This window comes from Manis pentadactyla, chromosome 3 (assembly GCF_030020395.1).
Source record: "Manis pentadactyla isolate mManPen7 chromosome 3, mManPen7.hap1, whole genome shotgun sequence".
Classification (NCBI taxonomy): domain Eukaryota; kingdom Metazoa; phylum Chordata; class Mammalia; order Pholidota; family Manidae; genus Manis; species Manis pentadactyla.
In genome coordinates this window covers 154373050-154389503 of record NC_080021.1, presented here as the reverse complement: position 1 = coordinate 154389503, position 16454 = coordinate 154373050, and the positions used below count along the sequence as shown (strand labels likewise).

Genomic DNA, 16454 nt, shown 5'->3' with positions numbered 1-16454 from the left:
GTCGCGTCCAGCTTGCAGGCGAGTAGGAGTTGCAGAGTTCAGTGGCCTGAAAAGGGGGACAGCCCCATCCCAAACAGCTGTGAGTACCCGTGCCCGTGCTGCAAGACTGAGAACCGCCGACAAGCCTTTGGCTAGCCCTGGAGCCTTGGAGGAATCGGCAAAATCCAGGGGTCCGCCCCACCCCCGCTCTTCGTCCTAGGCACGCGACCGCGGGACAGAGCGCCGTGTCCCGAAGGAGCGACACGGGAGCCCAGTCCTACTGCGGCGGAGGCTCTCGCAGCCGCTGCGATCCGGTCTTGCTTCCCTGCAGGGCGTGCGGGGATGGAGCGAGGGGGTGGAGAGAAAAGGGGAAGAGCCTGGGCGGCCGGCGGGCGGGGCCTGCAGCCTCCCTGAGCCGCGGCAGCGGCCGCGCAGACCGCTCTCTCTGCACCTCGCTCCGACTCGGGCGCGCAGTGCGCCGGCACCGAGCCCGGGGTTGCCGCTGCTCACCGACCCCCGGCCCCCTAACGCGCCGCGCCCAGGCTGCGCCGGGCAGTGGAGCCTCCCGGAGCGGCTGGGGCTTTGGCGGCCGCTCGCTGTTCCGTCTGGCCGGACGACTGGCGGGGAAGGAAGGGGAGAGCGGGGACACACACTCGCCGCGGCGCGCACGCATTGCACACTCGCAGCCGCGCGCCCCCGCCGAGGTGCGTCCGGGCCACTTTGGCCCCGCGGCTCGGCCCCGACACCTGCCGGCTCCCCGCGCTGCTCTCGGGTGCCGACCCCGCCCCGCCGACCTTCCTGCCCTAGGTCTGAACAGCTCTCCCTTCGCTGGGGGTAAGCAACTACCTCCCGATAACTTGCAGACTGTGGCGCAACTGGTCTCGACAGCGGGGGCGCCCGAATGCTGCCCTGGTGAGGTAAGTTTTCTGCGCGTCCCCGGCCCTTCCTCCCTAGACCCCTCTTACGGGCTCGGGCTTGCGGGATCTGTGTCTCTGATGAATGCTGGAAGTCTCTAAGCGCCCACTTTGTCCGCGTTGTGGAGGGGGTGAGCGTGGCCACCGAAGCGGGACCTTCATTCCTTCGGGGCCACTGCTGCGCGCTCCCTGAGGGCACCCACCGGTTCACCAACCCGTTCCCCGGAGCCGCAGTGACACTCGCTGATCACTCTGGGTTCATTAAACAGGGGTCCCCTCACCTCTTCAAGGGAACCAGCTGAGTCTGGCAGAAGGAGAAATCCCACACCACCCTCCCTGGCATTAAACAACGGCGAACTTGTTAGGTGCCCCTGGGATCTCTAGAGGGGCTTGAGAGCCAGTGTTCTGGTCGTTTCTGGCGCCGGTGCTGGATTGAACAGGTGCAGTAAGGTTCCAGCTTAAATGTAGCCCTAGGCTTACACGCGTTTCCCCTGCTTCTCTCCCCTAGCTCGGTCAACGTGAAGCTAGGACGGCCGGGAGGGAGTGGGGGAAGTGAGGGGCCGGTGGAAAGCGAGAATGCCAGGGTTTGATTTGCCAGGCCAGTGCCAGCAGTCGCCAAAACAGAAGACAACAAATGTCTGCTTATCTCTTTTCTATGCAGATAAGCCGGTTGTCATTTCTTACTCCCCATCCCCCGCTTCCCTCCCGCCCCCACCCCCCCGCGCCTCCTCCTCCCAGCTCACTTGTCTCTGGTGCCCAGCGTGGTTGGGTAGAAACCTGCCCCACAGAAGTTGTTTGTATAGGCTGATGATTCTCTCACCTGATCTTCTGAAATCAGGGCTCTCAGCAGCGAATTGCTAGTTACTCTGATGCTTTTTAAAAACGATGTTTTAGACCAGCACTCCCCCGCCCACTATCTTTCTATAACATGATCTGCCTTGAATAACCCTGGAAGGCCAGTTGGGACTCAGAATTTGTCAGTCTACCGCGCAGGAGCGGCTTCCCCATCAGTACGCTGAGCACCAGCGTGTGGAACCCCTGTTGCCCCTCTGCTGAAGAGCCTCCATGCAGACTTCTCTCTGGTTCTGTTGAAAGGCTGAATGAAGTGTTCTGCAGTTGTTGGAGTGGAGGCAAGGCCAGGGGTTTCCTTACCCCTACACCATGAAGTAGAATAGTCGTCATGGAAGCTTTCGTTAGAGTCTTTGCAGCTGAAAGGAGGCCCTGGGAAAAAAAACCTTTCTCAGCCAACTGTGCCTGTGGGAAGTTGAGTAAGCATCAGGCACGATCTCTGAGTTAAGGGAAACGGTGGGTTCTGTGTACATTAATGTGAGTGGAGACTTAGGAGGACTGGTGAGGAAGCTGGCAAGTCTGAGACTGATGGATAATCACGTCTTAGGTGAGAAGGAAAAGTGTTAAGAATTGAATGATAAAAAACCACATTACATTTTTATCCAAATGAAGACTAGAGGGATTTAATAATACCTTGCATTTGAATCAATGCCTTGGCATTTGGAAATGCTTTTCAGTGTTCTCATTTAATTCTGACCATTTCACAGGGAGCCAGGGCAAAGGTTATTACCCACAAATTCATGGGAAGAATGTGAGGCTCACAGGTTCAGGGATGTATCAAGGTAACAGGTGACTGGAATTAGAGTCACAGTCATGTTTTCTTTAATCTCTGACCACCATTAACACCACACAGTGCTGTATAAGGTTTTAACAATGGCCAGACTGCTTCTGCATTTATTATGGTCTGTACTGTCTGAATTACAGTTTCCATTTCACAGGTGAGGAAACTGAAGTTTAGACAAATAATGGGAATTTTTGCATATCATGTCTAATCTAGTGGAGTTTATAAGGCTAGAACTCAGGGCTCCTGATGTCTAGTCAATTGCTTTATGGATTATGCCATTGTCCACTCCTGATAGCAATGAGGATATATCATGGATACTGCAGTATGCTAGGGGCAGTCAAGCATGCCTGCCAGTGAGCTGGATTCTAATTCTGGCACTATGGATTAATTCTGGCTGTATGACCTGGGCCAACTTATATCACCAGAGCCTCAAGTCTTCCACATATAAAACAAAAGGTTGTACTTAATTATCTTTCTAGTCTTAGTATTCTGTAATGCAATGTTAGTTTCTCTACGGAAAAAAAGCTTTTCACCCTATGTTAAGAAAGGGATTTTGCTAATTATTCCACCTGTAACTTTCTCTCTCCCTCACTCTCTTGATCACATACCACTTAACAAAGGGAAAGAAAAATTCAAAGGCACTTTAGCTTAGCATCTATGTTGTTTAGTATTACTATTCAAGTTAAAAATATTCTGAGTGGCTGAACTACCATAAATTACTCAAGATTCATTTGAAGATTCCAGATAGTCAACTCATAACTTTATTGTTTTTAGCTTTGGGGTTTACATATAGTAAGTACTCAATAAATAGCTGTTGAATGAAGGAGGTAAATGAAATCACTCATAAAAGTAAGACACATGCTGTAAGAAAGCATCTCATGCAAATTTCCAACATCTGACCCATAAGAAATTTTACCTGCGAGAGGTGTGTCGCCTGAAGCTATTAGGAACAGGTGCCCCTTGTTGCTCTCCTTCCTGAGTGCATCATATAGAGAAGAGTTTTCTCCATGTAGACTCACATCATCTATGTCATGTTCTTTTGCTTGCCTCCTGGCTCACTTAGCTGTTAGTGTGTAGCTGGCTGAAAGATGAATTACTAGAAATTGACTTCTGCCATGAAAGAGTAAGTCTTGAGTTGGAGAAACCAGCCACTCTTATATTTGAACAAATTTCAGCAGATGCTAATACTGGCTGGTGGTTTCAGAGGGGGAACCTAATTAACAAAACCAACCTGGTTTCTGTTCCCTTAAAGATTCCTCTTTCTACCCTTCCTTCCTATATACCGAAAGTAGTGTTGTGTTTATAATAATGAAGACAGAGTTAGAATGGATCTTAAATATTAACAAACTCAGTCATTGGGGAGTAAGGTATATTTCTGATAAAGAATTCAAGTATTAATTAGTTCAGAGACTTGCCCCTTTTATAGGTAAGACAGATGAGGCTTGGAGAGGTGAGCTGGTCATTGTCACACAGATGTTCTGCAGGAGGACCTGAGGTCCTGTGGTGAAGGGGCATTTTTGACTTTAGAAATCTTAGAGGTTAACAAAAAACTTCTGTTTACTAGTAATTATTAGTGAGGCATCCCACTTTTAAGTGGCTTAATATTTATATTTTTAAATTTCCTTGTGCAAGCAGATACCGTTAAGGAGGAAATGTTTTCATCTATTCACTATAATTCTCTTGGGTTATATATATCACAGCCTCAGACTTAGTACTTTGCTCCAAACAGTGCTTGGAGAAAGGGAACTATTTGAATAGAAATACAAATGTATGGTGGTTTTTCAAGCCTCTCTTCCTGGTAAATAAACCCAGGAGCCAAAGGTGGCTCTCTTATTCAGCTGGTAAAGTCATAAATATGTATACATTTAATTTGCATTTGCATTTTGCTTGTACTTCTGTTGAATGGTGAGTCAGAACATTAAAATCCTGGAAAAATAATTTTTTTCCCCCTATGGCTAGCGCTTGCATTAGTAACTCTGTAAAACACCAAGTTCTAAACATATTTGTTGCAGAAACATGTTCTCTTTGTATCAGGTACGTTAACTGGAGTTGGAAGGAGACCTTTTATTTTTTTAGAGGCTTCCCAGTAAGAACTGTACATTATGTAGCTCAGCTGTTCATTTGTGGACTTATGTATGGCAGTTCTTCTAAATGCCAGGGAAATAAGAGAGGGAGGAAATGTAGCCTTCTGCTTTATTTAGTATTTTTCTTTTCAGAAATTTTAAACTTAAGCTGCTGAAGTTCTGTGTAGTAAACAACTGGCTGCCATTGACAAAGTGTCTCCTTCAACTAGGTTCCCTTCAGTATAAAAGATTGAGCCAGGGATAACAGGCTGGGGTTTGCCTGTTCCATTCTTCTTCGGTCTTCGCCTGTAAAGTAGTTGATAGAGGACAACAAGAGGAATCCTACCCAAATTAGGTTACTCTTGGCAAGATTTGAAACATAGGTAGTAATTGGACATGGTTACATGTGTAGTCAGCTGGCAGTGCTGTGGTATTATAAGTTTAAGTTAAACTCTATTTGAACAGACAACTACATGAAGTATGTGTTCTTGTAGGAAGTGTTCTGTGTTGTTTATGGGACAAATAAACAACATGTGGGCAGTAGGTTTTGGGAGTTTATGGAAGGGGCAAGCAAGTTCTTGAGACTTGTTTTCTTGAAGAGTTTTTAGAAAGTTAGCTGTAAAATTGTAATGAACTATGAAGTACTGAGTGTACAGTATTGCTCCCACTAAAAAGTGAGCATGTGTATCTTTCAGTAGAAGTTCTTTGGGCAAGGGTGGGACTTGTAAGCACTGGGGGCCCAGAAAGTATAATTACTTTGAATTGGAACTGAAGTTCCGTAAATGCTAAGCAAGGGGTTTGGGAGGAAAATGAACTATATAGTAATAGCTAGCCATAAAAATGTGTTTCTTTGCTTTGTAGACTAGCACAAAAATACAGTAGATCCAACATAATAGCTAGTGAGTTTCAGGATTTCTTGCATTTTTTTTCTTTTTTAAGCCATGCCTACCATTGTGATCTCAGGATCATTTGGTCATCCCATTTGTTAATAAGTGAGGAAACAAAACAGCAACAGTAAAAAGATTCTATACTATGGCCTGCTTGAGGGAGTGATAACCATATCATAAGTATTTAGCTAATATTTGCCAATGGAAAAGTTCACCCATCATGTTTTATCTGTGTATTTTTGGAACTTAGTACTATGCCTGTCAAATGGAGGGTATTTGATGTGTATTGAACAATTTATATCCAAATGAATATCACTCTTCAAAACCTTGGGGCATTTCATAATTATTCTAATGATTTTATTTTTCCAGACTGTTTTGTAGAAACATCAGGCAGGCTGATAGGTACTAGTTTCAATAATATATAATGGTCTTGCATTTTCATTATAAATGGTGTTTATTCATGAAACCTCCAACCTTTTTTTAACCAACATGACTAGGTATGATTTTTTTTTTTCTCTTAGCAGAAATAGTAATCTAAATATGAAGGGTTATGTTTATCTGATACTTATAAATAATAAAAAGAATATTTTTAAAGCACACAGAATGGCTTAACAGTGAGTTGGGCTCAGGGTACAAGGACTAGAATGCACTTGAAGCTTCTCTAAGGTAGTCAGGTTAAATGTCACTCCTCTTGGGACCTCCTCTGATTATCTAACTCAGAGGGGACCTACTTCATATGTTTTCTTCACTTATCACAATGAATACTTATACATTTATGTATTTCACTTGTTTTTCCATCGCCTCTGCCCAGACTCATGCTCAACCTAAGATAATAAACTCCTTGGGAGTAGAAGTCATGGTTCTTTAGCACTCTTCTTCAAGTGCTTGGCACATAGTAGGTGCCCAGTAAATATTTAAGTGAATGAATGAATAATTCCCATCCATCCTGTTGAGATGAACCTGGCCACCATTGAGGTCACGGAAGCTGGACAGGTTCAGCTCTGAAGACAGCCTCACAGACTAGCCATGGCAGCCTCCTGAAAACAACAAGTGAGTCTGCCAGGAGGGGGAAACAGTTCTTGTTTAGGCAGAAAAATTCTGGCATGGATATGAAGCAGTATCTTTATTTAAAGAGTTACTCCTTTTCATTTATTCAGAAATGAATAGCAGAGAACAGATAGGTAGAAATTATCAAGTAGAAGACAAAACATTCCAGAACTGTTAAAATAGAGTCTAATAGTACCTTAATCATTCTTCAGACACCTTGGTGATAATATACCAAGGCAAATCCCATGACACTTCAGATAAAAACTTCCCAACCTTAGCTGGTTTTTCTTTAAACGTTAGATGTATCAATAGCCCCATACAAGGGAACATGCCAAGGTGGTGGTTCCCAGGTGTCAGCCTGGACCAGCGGCAGAATTAGCTGACAACTTGTTAGAAATGCAGATTCTCATAGGGTACCCCTGGCCAGCTGATTGAGAAACTCAGGGGATGGGGTTCAGCATCTGAGTGTCAACAGGCCTCCAAGTGATTCTGCTGTGTACCCAATATTGGCAGGAAATGTTAAATCTGTTGCTAAAAGCGTAAGCCTTCTGAAGTGCTCAGTATTCCCTGGGCGAATCCTGGGGTATGTGGAGAGGGTATCATCTGCCTGCTCTGCCACAAATACCTGGGGAGAAATAAATCCAGTCTTGGCTTTTCTCAGAGCTGTAGGGATACCGAAAGAACACATTCATATGACTGAGTTGGGATCTTGGACTTTAGATAGTACAACAGAGCTCTTGAGAGTCACTGACTCTGCCAAGTGATGGGTACTCCCAGGACTGGGAGATAGACCAGGGTATATGGGTGATGAGGGGGAAGACAGGCTTCATGCGTGACTTAGGGTTGTGTGTTGCTACAATAGAACAAGAGGTGGAGGTGATTTTGAGAGCTAGTGGTGGTCAAGGAAGAGGAAACAGTGGTTTTCTGACAATTCTCAGTATTTCAAGTCAGTCCAACATACTAGATATTGGTGGACCCCTTGGTAGTACCAAGTGCTGTGGGGTGCAAAAAAGTGTAAACATGGCCTGGCTCAACTTTGCTGAGAACTTACTCTATTCAGGCACTTCTAAAGTGGTGCTGCTCTTCCTTCTCACCATGCTTCCAATGGTGGACCACAGCATCCTTGCTGCTGGAGGAGGAAAGGAAGCCCAGGCACATTAGTACTGGGCTCAGGAGCTCAGAGCCAGTAAGGAATGGCACCAAGATTCCATCCCTGGCTTTTCAAGCCCGCATGCTTTTCTCTGCTTCATGCTGTTGTACCTTGGATTGTAGTTTTCAAAAAGATTAAAAAAGGAAAACATAAGGGAATCTAAAATTTGTATCTGCAACTTAGGCCTCTCTCTGAGCTCTAGATTACATAATTGACATTGCACTTGGGTATTTCAAAGGCACCTCAAATTTTACATGCCTGAGACCAGAACTGTGATCTTTTCTCTCCATACCTGGTCCTTTTGCATGGTTCTCTGGCTCAGCTAGGCGATGGACAGAGTTAGCCCCCAAGTCACGCAAGACAGAATTGGTAGCCATCCTTGACCCCATCCATCTCACTCATTGCATCTAGTCCATCATCCATTTCTGTTGATTTGACTTCCTGAATATCTCCCCTATCCATCAGCTTCTGACTGTCTCTGCCAGCTTTGTCCTAGTCCAGCTCCGCATCTCTCTGCTGGCTTCTGCCATAGCTTCCCTGGGCTCCTGAGTCACCTTGGCCCTCCTCTAACCCATTAGCCATACTGCAGTCAGAGCAATCAAGATGGCTGGAGAGCACTCTCAGCTCTGCTGGCTGGACCTTTGTCTCCCACATCCAGCCAAGCCCAGGGAAACAGACATATTTTGGCCATGGGGGCTCTCCAGCTCGGTGGCTTTTTGAACTCCTGCACAGCCTCTGAGGACTTGCTCTTGCAAACAACATCCTGTTCTAATGCATTTGCACCCCTGGATGTGGTCAGGCCCATGGTCCTAACTGCAGTCAGCTGCTTTTAGAGGTGCAAGATGAAGGCACAGTGTGGTGCTAGAAGCCTGCCCAACTGACCCCAAATACCAAGTTTTTAAAGTGCTCTGGGAATCTCCAAGGTGCGATCACTCATTCTAACAAGGAAACCAAAAATTGCTAATTAGTGAAAAGAAAAGCAAGTATTGAGGAAGGAATTAGTTGGAAGCTAAAGCATTAGATGTAGGTGTCGTCAGGTGGGCTAGGAGACAGGACTGTAGGAGCCTGCAGAAATGAGGTGACATAGTTGGCCTATACCAAGACTGCCTTTAATCTTTCCCATGGCTTTTTCAGTTACTCAGTCACACTGAACTCTGAATAAAAGAGAAGCACACCTGGCTTAGTTCAAGCTATTTCTCACAGTCGGAGGCTGCAGTCTGAGATCAGGGTACCAGCGAGGCCAGTTTCTGGTGAGAACATTCTTGTGGTTGCAGGCTGCCGACTTCTCATTGGGTCCTCACAGGAGGACAGAGCTCTTATAAGGCACCATTCAAAAAGGCCCCACCCTCATGTCCTAATTAACTCCTGAAACCCCCACTTCTTAATACTATCACATTGGCAGTTAGGATTTCAACATATGAATTTGGGGGAGACACAAACATTTAGTCCATTTTACAACCCTTTATAGGCAAGTCACTGTGCTTTAAGAAATGCATTATATATTGAAACCCAGTATACATAGTCCTACAAATAACAAATATATTCAAAATAAAAGTTTCATGAAACAATGCTTAACTATACTACATGAGGTGTGCTCTGGAATTTTCAGATGTGTTCCTTCCCACTTGCAACCTCTCTCAAACGTGGTCATGATCCACCAGATTGGTTCTCCTCACCATGGGTGGCTGAGACCTACTACTGAATCTGTCCCCCTCTCCAGTGCAGCCTGTGCAGAAGCTCAGACCCAAGGCCTGAATCTATGGAGGACCATGACTCCTCGGCCAGTGCCCTTTCCATGCATCTGTGTTCATGGAAGCTTGCGAATTAACAACTCTCTAGCCCCCCAACTCCACCTCATCCAAAGTTTTAATTTCTGTCAAGAAAGCATCATGAAACTTGGAGAGCAGGCATCTGATATAACTTGGTGTTGGGGAAAAGCAACTCCTAAGGCCACCTTGTCTGTTACATGGCATAAATCAGCTAGACTGATAAGATGTGGCCTTTAATGGGGCATGTCTATATTTTATCATTTAATGCTCACCCTTAAGTTCATATTATTTTATTTTAGCAAGAATCTAAATACTGTAAGGAAAAAATACCCTGCTTAAAAACGATGTCAGCAACAATTTGACAGTAGTTTTTTTTCTCCCTGAAGTCCATTGAGACATCAAGACTGCCCATTTTAATTGAGCACAAGACAAATGGAGCTTAAAACAGAACTCTTGGCTATGCAGAAATTATGGGCAGGCTGTTATACATTTCCTAATTTCTAAAGGTTTGTTACTGTTTTAAGTCTCAACATTCATGATAGCCAAATGTTGTATAGAAAATTTCCCACAAATTTTCATGACCTTCCCTGATTCTTTAAAAGATTATACAGAACAGAGTGTCTTTTATGCTATAATAAAGTAGTATCTTTCAGATGATTCAGAAATGTAAGACTCTGTCCTTGAACCAAAGGGCCCTACTTTACCATCTTTGAAAATCTCATCTGCCTTTTTTTTGGCCTTATTTCTGTGGCTTTCAGCTGTGACAGCCCCTCACTCATTGTTCATGAAACTCTCTTGTGATTTTAGGAACTAGGTGACACCTGTATTGTCTGAGCTGGTTTTCCCAAATAGATTCATATCATGCATTGAAATTGAAAATTAAAAAAAAAAAAGCAGTTTTTGAGAGAGGGCTTCAGCAGCTCTGTGTGTAAAGCAAGAAGGCCCTAGTTTTTTCTCATTCACTTCATTCATTGGCTGATAAAGAACATGTTTTCTTTTTGTCCTGTTTTTGGGCTCTTCAGATAAAGTACAACCTTTTCAGGCTGAGATAGTCATACTTTTTCTTTTTATAAAATATTTGTATGTTTACTACATTATGGTCTCAAGCCCACTTCCGTAGACTTTCCTTTAACTTAGAGTGGTAATTTATGGGTGTTTTGGTAACAATTTCATTTTTAATGTTTTATGTTTTTGGAGATTATAGATTACCAAAGGTATTTCCCTTTCTATTGGAGAAATTGCATAGAAAAAATCTCCAGGTTTCCTGGTGTCCATCTCCCAGCAGAAAACAAACTTTAATACCTGCAGTAAAGTAAAGTAAACATGAGAAATTTAACTTAAGGAGTGATGTGAAACCAGACTGTTCTTAGGCTTATGAATTCATTATACAGAAACTAAAAATCAACAATGTCACTGCTCTGGCAAGCTATATTCAAATTATGCCCTTTTATTGTTTTCTCCAAGATATGTAGTTTAGGCATTGTGATGAAGATTTATGGGAAATAAATGGGAAATCAGTCTCTTGTGATAAGGGTTAAGAGAGAAACATGACTTTTGTGTATGTTTGTTTATAGAAACCAAGGGAAATTCAGCTTTTAAGAGTTGTATATAGTTGGGCTTCATTATTTAGCTTTGCAGTTTTTCAGAGACTCCCTCTCCTATGTGGCAGTTTATAATATAAACATGATGCATCATTTCATTCTGTGCAAATGTTACATAAGGAATAGTTGCTTTCCACATGCATCAAAAGACTTGTGGACACTCTTAAGAGAAATTAAAGGGGACACTAACAAATGGAAACTCATCCCATGCTTGTGGCTAGGAAGAATTAATATCGTCAAAATGGCCATCCTGCCCAAAGCAATATACAGATTTGATGCAATCCCTATCAAATTACCAGAAACATTCTTCAATGAACTGGAACAAATAATTCAAAAATTCATATGGAAACACCAAAGACCCCGAATAGCCAAAGCAATCCTGAGAAAGAAGAATAAAGTAGGGGGGATCTCCCTCCCCAATTTCAAGCTCTACTATAAAGCCATAGTAATCAAGACAACTTGGTACTGGCACAAGAACAGAGCCACAGACCTGTGGAACAGACTAGAGACTCCAGAGATTAACCCAAACATATATGGTCAATTAATATTTGATAAAGGAGCCATGGACATACAATGGGGAAATGACAGTCTCTTCAACAGATGGTGCTGGCAAAACTGGAGAGCTACATGTAGGAGAATGAAACTGGACCATCGTCTAACCCCATACACAAAAGTAAATTCGAAATGGATCAAAGACCTGAATGTAAGCCATGAAACCATTGAACTCGTGGAAAAAAACATAGGCAAAGACCTCATAGACATAAACATGAGTGACCTCTTCTTGAACATATCTCCCCGGGCAGGGAAAACAACAGCAAAAATGAACAAGTGGGACTATATTAAGCTGAAAAGCTTCTGTACAGCAAAAGACACCATCAATAGAACAAAAAGGAGCCCTACAGTATGGGAGAATATATTTGAAAATGACAGATCCAATAAAGGCTTGATGTCCAAAATATATAAAGAGCTCACACGCCTCAACAAACAAAAATCAAATAATCCAATTAAAAAATGGGCAGAGGAACTGAACAGACAGTTCTCCAAAAAAGAAATACAGATGGCCAACAGACACATGAAAAGATGCTCCACATCACTAATTATCAGAGAAATGCAAATTAAAACTACAATGAGGTATCACCTCACACCAGTAGGGATGGCTACCATCCAAAAGACAAACAACAACAAATGTTGGCGAGGCTGTGGAGAAAGGGGAACCCTCCCACACTGCTGGTGGGAATGTAAGTTAGTTCAACCATTGTGGAAAGCAGTATGGAGGTTCATCAAAATGCTCAAAACAGACTTACCATTTGACCCAGGAATTCCACTCCTAGGAATTTACCCTAAGAACACAGCAATCAAGTTTGAGAAAGACCAATGCACCCTTATGTTTATCACAGCGCTATTTACAATAGCCAAAAATTGGAAACAACCTAAATGTCCATCAGCAGATGAATGGATAAAGAAGATGTGGTACATATACACAATGGAATACTACTCAGCCATAAGAAAAGGGCAAATCCTACCATTTGCAGCAACATGGATGGAGCTGGAGGGTATTAGGCTCAGTGAAATAAGCCAAGCGGAGAAAGAGAAATACCAAATGATTTCACTCATCTGTGGAGTATAAGAACAAAGGAAAAACTGAAGGAACAAAACAGCAGTGGAATCACAGAACCCAAGAATGGACTAACAGGTACCAAAGGGAAAGGGACTGGGGAGGATGGGTGGGTAGGGAGGGATAAGGGGGTTGGAGGAAGAAGGGGGGTATTAAGATCAGCATGCATGGGGGGGTGGGAGAAAGGGGAGGGCTGTATAACAGAGAAGACAAGTAGTGATTCTACAACATTTAGCTATGCTGATGGACAGTGACTGTAAAGGGGTTTATAGCGGGGACCTGGTATAGGGGAGAGCCTCATAAACATAATATTCTTCATGTAAGTGTAGATTAAAGATAACAAAAAAAAAAAGCAGTTCCTGTGTGGAGACCTCCAGCGAGTTCTACACAATGGTATAAAGGGCAGATCAAAGTGTGGGCAAAGGATCTGTTTGTATTTATACAGAGGATCAAAGCCTAATTTGGCTACCCAGAAAATGAACTAAGATACGATATGAAGAAGAACTTCCAACATCAGCACTCTCTGGAAGACTCATACCAGAAGATGATCATCAAAAAACCTCAACAAAGATCCAGGTGATGCTGCAGTTGTAGCTGCATTCATCCCACTGGTTCCTGGACTTGCCATGGGAATGAAGAAGGAGATATCTAAGCTGGCCTGTGCATACAGTAAAACAACAAATTTGACTGGATCTACACTGTTGGAACTCAACCAAGAATTAGGAGAAGTGCAAGTTGTAGCGCTCCAAAATCTTACAACTACAGACTATCTACTGTTAAAAGAACATATGGGATGTGAACAGTTCCCAGGAATGGGCTATCTTAATTTGTCTGATTTCTCTCAGACTGTTCAAGTACAGTTGGACAATATCCATCATATCATAGACAAATTTTCACAAATGCCTAGGGTGCCTAACTGGTTTTCTTGGCCTCACTGGAGATGGCTGGTAATTATAGATCTGCTTTGGTTATGTAACTGTATTCCTATTATGTTAATGTGTGTGTGCAATTTAATTAGTAGTTTAAAACCTATACATGCTTAAATTACTCTACAAGAAGATATGTCAAAGAAATAATCAATCTTCCCATGTTTTCTTCTGTCTGCTACCTCTATAGCTTTTCTTCTTCCTTCCTAATTACAACCCTTGAATAGAATTCATGCCTCATATCAAATTTACTGAGTATCAAAATTCCTCCAAGTGCTAAAGATACCTCAAGACAAATGCTGGGTATAGAAGCCACAGGGCATAAATCTGCAAAGAAGTAAAAAGCTAACCTTTTCAAACAATATGGCTTCTCTCTCACTTATCAACTTTACATTTCCCTGTATGGCCCCGGAAGATGACTGGTTAGCCAGAGACGGGTAAGATTCCTCAAGGGAGGAACAACCTAAGACAGGCACAGTCGCAGGAGGGCCATCAGGTGAGAAATTGGGGATCAACAGAGGTGAGGCTTAGAACCTCACCCCCGCTGTTTTGAGAGAAATCTTCTGCATCCGTGGATGTTTTATTGCCCTTGTCTAGCTTGGATTAACACATAGTCTACAGGCACACACCTGATCATCTACATTTGCTCTCTTACAACACTAAACTAAGTTTTCTACCTCTATCTTACATCTACCTACCACTTCATAATTTTATTAAAAATAAAAATAATAATAATATTAAAGGGAGAAATGTGGTTTCCACATATAAATCAAGTATAAAAATCAAACGAATATTCATATTTGACCTTATTGTTTATGGTTCATAATGCGTGATCAAAACCGAAAGTTTCTGTGATGACTGCCCTTGCACTGTTCACCATGTAATAACTTATTCACTATGTAAGAATTTGTTCACCATGTAAGAACTTGTTCATTATACTTTAGAAGATTGGAGACTGTTGAGAATTAGACTTGGGGTCGATTAATGATTGTGCATTGAGTCCCCTATACAGAATTTTATTGTTGTTAACAACCATTTGATCAATAAATATAAGATATGCCCTCTCAAAAAAAAAGTAAATAAAATAAACAATAGTGTTTAAAAAAAAAAAAGACTTGTGGAAACATTTTGGAACTGAGTGTTAAATATCCTGCACATGTGCCTAGCAGCCTTAGACATGATCATTAACAGTTCCTGATGTTAATGGTTTTATTGGTTTCTTCACTGTCTGCCTCCTTCACTGGAAAGCCAAGTTCCCCAAGAGGGAAGGACAGTGTTCTGTTTATTCCTGTATTCCAGCACCAAAACAGTGTCCAGAACAAAGATGGTTCTCCTCTTTTGTTGAATGAATGAATTCATGTCCTTCTTAAGCTACAACTGCCCATTCCTCAACTTCCTAGCTCCCCCTGCCTTTTTAAGATGTCAACAGTCTAGCTTCTAGCCTCACCACTGCTTGATATTCCTCTCCCAGGGTGCAGCCTTGGCCATGGCCACATTTTTTTCCATCTCTTGCCTTTTGGCCTGCAACATTTAGACTTTCTCTTAGCCACTCATCTGCTCCTGTGGTCCCAGATCTTACCTCTATAAAAGTCCCTTTATTATGAAATCTGTACTTGCACCTGACACCTTTTAGAAAACTTGAGTTTGTCTTCCCTCCCAAATTATAGATTTTCATCAAAGATAACCTCATTCTTTTTACTTCTGAAATTTTAACACTTATTTTGCTCATCCTCATTTCTGTGAAGCTTCTGAGTTAAAAAAAAGTTCTCTACTCCCTTATGTTCCTGTATGAACACCTTTTACCTGGGCTGTTGCAGCAGTTCTCAAATGGCTTCCATGCCTTCCCTCCTTCCCTCCCTGTAATCAGTTACAATATCTGCTGCCAGAAATCACGATTGCACCCCCACCATGCCCCCAAATCCTTACATGCTTTACTCTGCCTGACATGTAAATGTTCTGCTCTGGTCCTCGTGGGCCATTCATCGGCATCACCACTGCTGTCACTGTTGTCTCTGTACGGTAGTGACGGCAACTTCCATTTCTCTAACCCTCAGTCTGTACTGGCACGACACATAAGCAGCCATGAAGCCCTGAAGGTTCTAGTGGGGTTTGGAGCTGTCCAATCTGAGAGTGGGCAGGGTGTTGTGGGCAGGGGGAGATGGGTTGGTGGCTGTGCTGGGGCTGATCGCGGCACCTGGTCGGAGGAACGGAGCTTGAGCTTTCCTTCTATAGGCAACGAGGCGACAGCTAGGTTTTCATGGACAAGTGACGAACTTGTGTTTTATGTTAGATCAGCACCATGGGCTATAGTTTGGGAGACGAATGAGAAGGAAAGGGACTGGAGACTGGGAGACTAGTTATAAGAGAGGTAATGAGGATCTGAATTAAGGCAGTGGAAGATGAGAAGAGTGAGCAGATCAGAGATTTAGGAGGGAGAATTTATTGGTCTTGGTGACCACTGGCATGTGAATTTTGAGGGAACAGAAGAAGTCGAAGATGGTGGTTCTCTGGCTTTTGGCTTGATAGCTGCTGAGGCTGGGGAATGATGATCAACTAAGAGTGCTGAGAACAGGCAGCATATATGTTGTGGCAGAAGCAGGAGGGCTGTGATGAGTCCAGTTTTGAACATGCATTTGAGATACCTCAGAGGACTGTGGCTCTAAGGAGAGAGGCCTGTGACAGAGGCACTGGCTGCAGGATGGCCATTGGTCTCTGGACAGTGGGCCAGTTGAGAAACCTGCAGGACGTCCAGGTGGAGCGTCTGGACAGAAGCTATGTGAATGTGGCTGTGAGTGGAGAGGCCCATGATGGACTGTTACCATCTCTTGCCAGTGTCTAAAGCCATGGGATTAAATGTCTTCGCTGAAAGG

The 16454-nt window shown here is 43.3% G+C and overlaps 1 protein-coding gene across 4 annotated transcripts in view; it reads left to right on the top strand.

Annotated features, from left to right (window-relative positions):
- The first annotated feature begins 429 nt into the window (after positions 1 to 429).
- PIP5K1B (phosphatidylinositol-4-phosphate 5-kinase type 1 beta) overlaps positions 430 to 16454 on the top strand; it is a 385124-nt gene continuing 369099 nt past the window's right edge. The window contains exon 1 of one of the 4 annotated variants that reach the window (XM_057498596.1): positions 430 to 896. The gene's annotated coding sequence lies outside the window, so the exon portion shown is untranslated. The remainder of the gene's footprint in view (positions 897 to 16454) is intronic. The other 3 variants (XM_057498597.1, XM_057498594.1, XM_036928408.2) reach the window with 3 other exon arrangements.